The sequence below is a fragment of the Uloborus diversus genome, chromosome 8 (genome assembly GCF_026930045.1).
Source record: "Uloborus diversus isolate 005 chromosome 8, Udiv.v.3.1, whole genome shotgun sequence".
Lineage (NCBI taxonomy): Eukaryota > Metazoa > Arthropoda > Arachnida > Araneae > Uloboridae > Uloborus > Uloborus diversus.
In genome coordinates this window covers 148,037,860-148,047,931 of record NC_072738.1, presented here as the reverse complement: position 1 = coordinate 148,047,931, position 10,072 = coordinate 148,037,860, and positions in this window count along the sequence as shown.

Sequence of the window (10,072 nt, the reverse complement as noted above, 5' to 3'; positions counted from 1 at the left end):
ACTACCCAAACACACATGCCTACACACACATACATATATCCCCCTACACACAAACACACATACCCCCACACACGCATAAACACACATGCCTGCATACACACACACACACACACTCGTGATTGCGAAAAACATAATTTGAATTCAAGAGATCAAAATTCAAATTATTATTTTTATTTTTTTTTATTTTTCTTTTTTTCAACCTTACAAGTTTGGTTGAGATGAGTAAAACCATACCAGCTTGATTTTTGTATTTAAAGAACCAGTCAGTGCTAGATGCGCATTATCAGGTTAGTTACATTTTGCAAATGCACATAACAGAAATTTAGCAAAACGGTTGTTCTAACAGATTTTTGAGTGCTACATAATAAAGTAACTACTTGGCATTGACTTAGGAAAATCTGTTGGTGATGAAAAATCTCTGCAGGGGATGGACTGGCGTTAAAACTTTATACATCTGTAAACTTCAACAGTTTAATTACTAAAGCATTAGAAAAAATAAGATGTGAAAACTAAATATGAGTAGGGTCAGGTGGAGTGAAAAGGAAAATTTTATACTTTTTGTACAAGATGAGGAAATGGTGGAAAACATTGAAGAAACCCGAAAGAGTTTTTTTTTTTTTTTAAATCAATCACGAGTTGAATATTACTCTCACTCTCACTTAGTAGCAGCCTATGTCCTTTGATTTGTCCTCCTGGGCGGTGGTCATACCCCACAACTCACATACACTCACGCTTACACTTCCTTTGCAAGCAAAAAAAAGCTTTACAGTTTTTACTTCCTTTTACAAAAAATGAAGTATTGTATTCGCGAAAAAATTTTCACTCAGAAATCGACCTTGATTTCCATTTTACTCACCCCCGAATGAATGTTGAGTTTTTTTTTTCGATTGACCAGACGTGGATAAGTGCCTAAGAACGTATAGACACGCGAAATATCCATAATGACGATTCTCGAGTTAATTACCACGAGTTTTCTCGTGACGTCTGTATGTACATATGTATGTATGAGCGTATGGGCGTATGTGCGTAAGTGCGTATGTGCGGATGTATGTCGCATAACTCAAGAACGCTACATCCTAGAAAGTTGAAATTTGGTACGTAGATTCCTAGTGGAGTCTAGTTGTGAACCTTCTCTTTTGGTTGCATTCGGGTGTTTCTGAAGGGGTCTTTTGCCCCATTTTAGGAGGAAATCATTGTTAATTTCGACGTAAACTCAAGCGGTGTTATTATTTGGCGGGCATTTGGTGATATATCGCCAGTCTTTTGGTCGCCAAATTTTTGTCTCCAGCTTGGCGACAAAATTGGCGATTTTTTTTAAAAATCTGTTTCAATTTGGTCACTGTTGGTGAAATTTAGAGAGTAAACTATTGAATCACATTAAAATTGCCATTAATGGGGAAATGACATTAAATTGGAGTAAAATGAAGTCATGTGATGCACACATCAGCTCGTTTGAATTTAAAATTAAATTTTGAACAATTTGTATCATTTTAAACTCATTTTATTGCAGTGTCATCCGATTCCGGACTAAGATCAAAATTACATGTCTCTACCTCACACTGTAAAAACGATACCGAAACGTTCCTGGAAAATAATTGGCAGCTGATGTGTCCAATTTCTACCAGCAACATATCTTGCAAAAATCAGGTACGTTTTGCGCTAAAAGTCAGTAACCTTTCTGAAAGTATCCTTGAAACTTTCTGAAGAATTGTGAAATCTCCCCTGTTATATAAAGCCAGTCATGTTTGGGAGGCTCTTCAAGAAAAACAGAGCATACTTTTGATGTAATTGTGTAAAACCTTCCTGATTTACCAAGGACGCTCCCGAAGCATTTAAGTAAGGTTCCTATATAAGGAGAGCTGATTTATCCGACATTTTGGTTCCAAATTTGTCGGGAGAAAAAAATAGTATTTGTACAAAAGCCTTGTTGCAGAAAACTGTTCTCCAAGCTTTTGATCTGTTGCCTGATTGATGTTTAATTATTTTATTCTGTATATGAAGACTATTTAATTATTGCAAATCAAAAACAAATAAGGTGTGAAAATGGGGTTTATTACAGTTAACATTTCCCGACACATTTTTGATGAATTTGTGAACTAAGTTATCTTTCTAGATTCACCTTAAATGACATTTTACTCAACTTATCAATTGTTTAACGACATAGTAACCAACGACTATTATAACGTAGTATTTATAAATACTAGAAACAATGTTGGATTCAATTTTGTCTAGGAATCAAAATGTCAGATAAGTCAAGGGGCTCTACATTTAAGCAACCATGTCCAAGGCTGAGAGAGGATTGCAGCAAGAACCAAGCATCTCGCTTGCCTATTATTCTTGCCAAGCTGCAACTGTCCAGTGACTCATTCGCCCGCATATGGAGCTTTGTCAATCTAAACGTGCAAGCATGGAGTGAAGCCAATACACTAAATAAGTACAAACTGTCAATCTTTAAACTGGTAGCTAAAAGTATTTTTCACAACAGTGAAAATTCAGGATTCGTGCAACTTATAGCAATTCAGAAACCTTTTTTGGAAAGATACTTGATTTTACGGGGAACCCTCAAATAACATTAAAATGTAAAATAATCCGCCAAATCCATTATTTATCTCTTGTCACGCAGAGCGATCACGCAACCGCAACCACAGAATTTGACAAATTATTTAAAAATTTTAAGAAACATCTTTCTTCTTTTTTTTTTTGGTGTGTGTGTGTGGGGGTGTGTGTTTTTAAAAGATTAATGATGTTGATGATGATTTTTGGAACTAATGTGCTTATTTTAATGGCGATAATGAGAAATAGTTCTCTTATTTTAAAGGGTGTTTTATTTATGCTATTGGACCTTATCTGAATAAGATTTTTGGAACTATTCCCTACGAGATTTTCAGAAGGTGGTCAACGTTATTTGAACACCGTTGCTTTTAATTGTGTCGGGGATAGTTAGACAATGATGTGGTTATTCTAATGAGGAATTTAGGAAATCTTTTTGTTTCTCTTATGTAAAGTTTTGTGTACTATTCTCATCATTCAAATGGGAATTTTTTGAAAAAAACTCCTTGCTCTGCTATCTATTGTTATCCTTCTTGGACTATCGACGTTATTTAGGAACTGTTGACTTTCTTCTGATGAGGATTTTTAGAGACTGATGCTCTCACTCTAAAGGGGCTTTTAGAAACTGTATTCGAATTAGGATTAGTAGTGAACATTGATTTTACTCTTATGGCAGTTCTAGCCTTTTTGTTAGATTTTCTCTTATTCATGAAGGACATAAGTCTTGTTATCTCCGTTCCTTTCTTCGGAACGATGCAGTAAAACTGAAATGAACCCGGAAAGGCGAACACAATCTGACGGGGATCGGGATTTTTAAGGGAAATGACTTTATGTAAAAACTATTGACCTGATTCCAATAGGATTTTTCACGGATCGCCCGTGCTAACCTCTTTTCTACTCCTGTACATATTCCTGTTTTATACTGTGTAGTGTTTTTTCTTTGTAACTAATTAACCTCTGCCAATGTTGACCAACAACCTGAATTGATTGACTAACTCTACATCAACACGAGCAAAGCTGTGGGTTCAAGCTAGTACATACACCTATTTCTGCCGTGAGAAGGTAAAGCGCAGTATCTGATGAAATGAAGTTTTAAGATATTTGAAAGAAGTGCCTTTTTGGATGCCATACTAACAATAGAGAAATGCTGAAACTTGACTTCTTTGCTTATGTTCTATATTTATTTATTTATTTATTGTGCTTTGTTTTCAACGGAGACCAAATAAGCAAGCTTGTACAGTAAAACCTATAGTACAATAGATGACAAAAATGAAAAAAAAGGGCAAATGAAAAATTTGCCTTACCTTTTTATGTATGTAAAGCTTGGGAAAATCAGTATTTATGTATTTCATTAAAAAGAGCTCAAAATACATTTTTTGATCTTCTGTAATTTTTTTTTTTTTTTTGAGCAATCACGATTGCTTATTGTTCTCATTTGACTGTGTTTGACGTTACGCTGATTTTATTTTCCCGCCAGCACTCTCTGCAGCATCACCCGTCGACCGGCCGCGTCACGATGCTGCTCCTCTTGCGAAAACCGTCTCCAGGTTGCGTCCATATCCTACACACACAAGCATACATACACACACACACACACCTACACATACACACACTCCTACACCCACTCATGCCTGCACACAGACACAAACACACATACCTACATACACACACACAAACGCCTTCACGCACAGCACTGCATACACAACACTCACACACATGCATACATACACTCACACACACGCGCACCCACACACATGCGCCTACACAAACACACACACATGCGCCTACACAAACACACACGCTCGTGATTGCGAAAAACATAATTTGAATTCGAGATGCCAAAAATTCAAATTAATATATATATATATTTTTTTTAATGCAGATAGACATACGATCATTCATGAGACGGTCGTTGATACTCATATGACTTTGCCCCCGTGTCATAGTAGAAATCCAAGAGACACCCACCCACAGGAGAGAGAGAAGAAAAGAAAAAAACATTTTGAGTAACAGAAGTGACTTAAACCACGTCATTTCGAATAGATGATGACACACATTTTTGCTGTCACTTTCTCTCCGGTTTTAACGAGACCACCCTTTCGATTAGTTCCGATAACGAGTGGTAGAATAGCAGAAAATCACCTCATTTTGAAAAATTGACAGCGAGTCGAAGCAGAGGGTAGGGAAGGGGAAAAGAGACAGCTATTGGATATTTCCTCACCTTCAGAAGAGAGCAGCTTTGTTTTAAAAGAACAATGCATTTAATTCTTTATTTTTCCTACTTTTCTAGGACAAAAAGTTTGTCAGAATGGAATAATGGAATAAGTGCCTGCTTAACTTGATCTTTTCTGAAGATATCAATTTTCTTTATGTATGAATTAATGCTTTGAACGAACTGTATCCTCTATTTTCAAGTGAACACGCACTCGCCAATGTTATTTCTTTGAATATTAGATAGAATAGCTTTCTGAGATGTAATAATAGATCCTTTTCAGCGAATAGAATTTTATATTCAGCTCAGAATACTAGAAATTATTTTTGCATTCTAGCTGCAGTAAATTACGAAATCATAAAATTAATACTGCTTTTATTTTTTTTTATTTATTTATTAATTAATTTATTTGTTTATTTTTTGAGCAATCACGAATTGCTCATTCCTTTCACTTGACTGTTGAATGACGTTCGCGTCCTTTGATTTTTGCCCCCGGAGACCCTGATCTATAAACTTTGTCCCTCCCCCCCCCCCCCCCGCAAAAGTTCGGCAGGGCCCAGGGCCAGGTTAAGGCATGGGCATTCGGGGCACGGGCATAGGGCACCAGCATTTGGGGGACACCAAATCTGTAGCCAAAATTATTGTGAAAATGGAGCAAATTCAAGTCGCACCACAGCAAAAAAAAAATATATATATATATATATATATATATATATATATATAATAAAAAGTCTAGAAAAAAATTCTACATATTTAAGATTATAACGTCTCCCTAAGCAACAACAAACTTAATATTATATTTTATTATATTTCAAATGTTTAAAGATATTTGATATTTATGTCGCATTGCTACCAGGCAAAAGTTTGACAACATCTCATATTGTACTAATTTCGTAATTTATTGCGCAATGCAAGACGTTACCACGTTTAGCGTGATTGCAGAAAATACTTAAGTATCAAAATATTATATTAATATCGTGTGATCAAACTATGTGTTTGAAATTATTAAATCACGGAATAATGTAGATAGAGAGATAAAAATTGACCCACATGATTGGAACGACATGCAGTTTTATTAGAACCAAAACAAAAAATAGTTCAAAAAATGTCCGACAGATGGCGTTGGACAGCAAAACGTCAGTGACTGCGCATGAAAATCGTGTATAAAAGGGGCTGTCATCAGAGAGAGAATCAGTTGCACATTGAGCATTTCCTGTAAAGAACATCATCTTTGCTTTGTCTTAATTCGTTATGCTAATTATTGCTTTTCTTATCAGATGAAGCGCCATCTGTCGGACATTGTTTGAACTATTTTTTGTTTTGGTTCTAATAAAACCTCATGTCATTCCAAGCATGTGTGTCAATTTTTACCTCTCTATCTACATTATTCCGTGATTTATTAATGTTTCAAATTTATACTGACTTTTTGATCACCCGATACAATATACATTAGGGGAGGAGGGCACCAAATAAAGTCCCATTATCCTCAAAATCTTAGTCGGGGTCTGCCTGAACCCCTAATTCTCTACTGTATTTCCATGGGGGCTGCGGACCCCTTAGTTCCCTATGCCCGCTCCCCCCCCCCTGCATTGCGGGTACATAGATCCGGGTAGAGCAGCTATATAGATAGGCCTACGCATCAGCATAAGTTTAGCCATTTTGGATCGGATTTTTCATTGTTGCACTGCTTGGGTTACCACAGCAAAGTTTCAGATTTCGCCAAATTTGCCGAAAATAATATTTTATTTTATAAACAATTCACGTGCCGCTTATAATTGCTTACAGTGAACAATCACCAACGCGATAACTCGCCAGAAACCACACCACTCAAACACGCGCTCCTATTCAAAAGGGCTGATCTTAAGCTGATGCGTCGGCTTGTATATATAGGGGCCTTAGATCCGGGCAGTGGCGTACAGCATCCCCGCAAGAGGTATGAGGGCGCACGCTCTGAAAAAAAAAAAAAATAACACAATGTTCACGTTAAAAAGTAAATTTTTTTATGGGGGGGGGGGGGGCGCACCGAAGTTTATGTATGCTACCGGATTCGTGCCTGCCTGGATCCTCTGCGAGCACCACTGTCTCCAGGTGCTGCCCCCTAGTCCTGAGTCGCCTACTGAGGCTACTATATAAAAGGGAATCTGACTCATCCGGCATTTTGATTCCAAATTATAGTCGGTTCAAAATTACTATTTGTACAAAAGCCTCGTTGAAGAAAAATGGTGCCCAAGCTTTAGATGTGTTGCCTGGTTCATATTTGATTATTTTATACTGTAAATTAAGAAGATTTAATTGATACAAAAAACAAAATGAATAAAAAAATAACAATAAATTCAAATAAAAATAACAAGTCAAACAGTGGAATCATTAAAAGTCGAGACAAAAACATCTTCTATGTTAAATAATTTTATGCTTGTATGTGTGTGCGTGTGTGTGAGAAATATTTTTTCGGGCCCTCCCGAAAAAAAATTTCTGAATACGGCCTTGTACCTTGTGGAAACACCCCTGTACATTGCTCTCGTTTTCTGCGTTAGTCTTGCAATCCTCATCTTTGGGGGAGTATTCAGCAAAAAACAAGAGAAAGGAGAAGCCCCCCCCCCCTATTTTGAAACAATTTGTACACTAAAGCATTTAATTTATAGCATGATATTAAAGCTTGTGAAAATAGCTTCACGCACCCCAACAATAACTAAAGACCGCAGCTGTTAACCAGGGCTGCAAACAAAAGGGGGGGGGGAGAAGATAGGAGAGGAGATCCTGATCACGCACCATTGCACTGGGGTGATGGTGGATCACAGCACAAGGTTTGCGCCATTGAAACCTTTATGGGAGTGTTTTGGTGTATCTTCGCCTCTTTCTTGGGAAAGGTTCTCATTTTTTGGTGGCGTGGGTGTGTTCCATAGGGTTTAAGGAGGCCGTGCCGACATTCCTGGAAGAATAGGCATCACTGTGTTTAACCGAGTTTGAGATGGATGCTTAATTTTTAATTTATCGGCTATTTAACGCGTTCGCTGCTGATAGATTGTTTAATTGGCTCGCTGGAAGGAAAGCAAAGAGTAGTTTTGAGGGGAAATCATTCTAAATGGAGTGATTTTTTTTAGCGGGGTTCCTCAAGGATCAGTTTTAGGGCCTCTTTTGTTTATTATTTTTATGAATGACATGAAAGAATTATTTCAGGAAGCTTGAATTGTTTTGCTGATGATGTAAAAGTTATGGGGATTGTCGAAAATGAAAAACAAGTAAAACAGCTTCAAGAGGTTTAGATCAAGTGGGTGGATACAGTGGCGGCGCTAGGCGTCGGCGACTGCCGACGGCCTCGCGCAGATAGGGCCTCGCAAAATTCTCAGAAGTAAATTCTCAAAAGTTTTAAGAAGTTTCCGTGTTTTCAATGGAAGCTCTTATTAAATGCAACAGATACAAAAGTAATCAAAATATTGCGTGCGGAGGAGACTGCACAGAGCCAGACTTAGCAAATGCTGGGCCCAATCATGTCGGGGCCTGAGTTTAAAATATTCAGTAGTTACAGCTTATTGATCAGCTAACTCTATTCTCCCCACCCCCGTCCTATTTCTTTTCTTTTTCTCTTGTACCCTAAGTTCGTCTAAAAATAAGAAAATATTCAAAATGCTGCTCCTCCAAACACACACCCCTCCCCCACCTCCTTACACACCCCTCCATACACACGCACACCGAAAGTATTATGGAGCATCTGAAATTTCGTTTCCAGATCTTAAATTTCGCGATATTTCCAGCTTAAAGCCCCCAAATACTAAACAACATTGAAAATCGCTTAAAATTGTGTTTTTGTAGCTTGAATTTCAAAAATTATGGAGCCTAATATTACAAAGTATGGCATTTTTAAGGCTTGAATTTCAGAAAATATTCGGGCAAGGAAGCAAGGGTCCCCACACCGCCTTTCTTTCATATCATTATAGCAATTAGGTTTTTTAAACTACATTAACAAAAAGTTTAAGCGGACTGGCCCCTGAATATAAAATATTGCTAAAGTTTTTAGGACCATAATTTTCAAAAATTTTCGAGGGAAGCTCCTTTCCTTCCCATAAAAACTTCAAAGTTTGTCTAAAATTCTGTTTTTGAAACTTCCATTTCGAGAATTTGCAGGGGATTGATTTTGACCTATTTTTTTTAAGCAAAAGAATCGAAGTCTCTGACTCTAAAGTCAATAAATACGGCCTATAATTGTGTTTTTAAGGTTTCAATTTCTAGAAATTCCCATCGAGACCTCTGTAAAAATTTTTCCCTAACATCAGCACAAAAAAGCCTAAAATGGCGTTTTTAAACTACAAATTTTAAAATTTTTCCGGGGGAGGACCCCTGGACCCCCCCCCCTTTTCTATCGGGTCATTTTTTCCCCTTCAATGTGCCGCCCCCTGCCTCCACCACCAAAAAAACTTTTTGATTGCGCTACAAATCACGAAATGTTTTGCCTAGCAATTAAGTGAATTGGGAACTCTAAGTGCCAATAGTTAGTACAAAAATTAATTCCATGAATTCAATGATTTTAAAAATATTTTATGATTAGAAGGGCCTCACAAAACTGCATCGCCGACGTCTACTTTTGCTCTCGCGCCGCCACTGGGTGGATAGATGGAGTATGGAGGTTAATGTAGGGAAATGTCAAATGCTACACTTAGGTCATGAAAATAAGCTAACGAGTTATACTTTACAGGATTCAGTCATTAGTCATTCAGAAAATGTTATGGATCTGGGTACCTTAATAATTCAGGACTTCAAGTTTAGTCAACAGTGCAGCATTGCAAGTAACAAAGCCAACAGAATGCTTAGGTTTATCAATAGATCTATTTCAAACAAAAGGTTCTTCTGCTTTTATATAGGAGTTTAGTAAGACCTCATTTGGAGTATGCTGTACCGTTTTGGTCGCCTTATCTGAAGAAAGATATTTCTGTATTGGAAGGGTTCAAAGAAGGGTAACTAGACTTGTAAGGGGACTTTCAGATTTAGATTATGATAACAGACTTATATGGGCTTAATATATAGCCTGGAGCAAATGAGAGTCAGGGGAAACATGATTCAGTAATTTAAATTTATCAAAATTATAGATGTTAATGGAATAAACTTTTGCACGGAAAGCAGGACGAGGGGTCACTGTTTTGAGCTATTTAAATCTCAGGCTAACTTGGAAATCAGGAAAAACTGCTCTATTTTAGTAGGGTCGTGGGCACTTGAAACAGCTTACCGGAAAAGGCGGTAATGAGCAGGGGGTGGATAGCTTTATGCGGGCCATTGATCTAAAAAATAGTTTGAGCTATTTAAATCTCAGGCTAACTA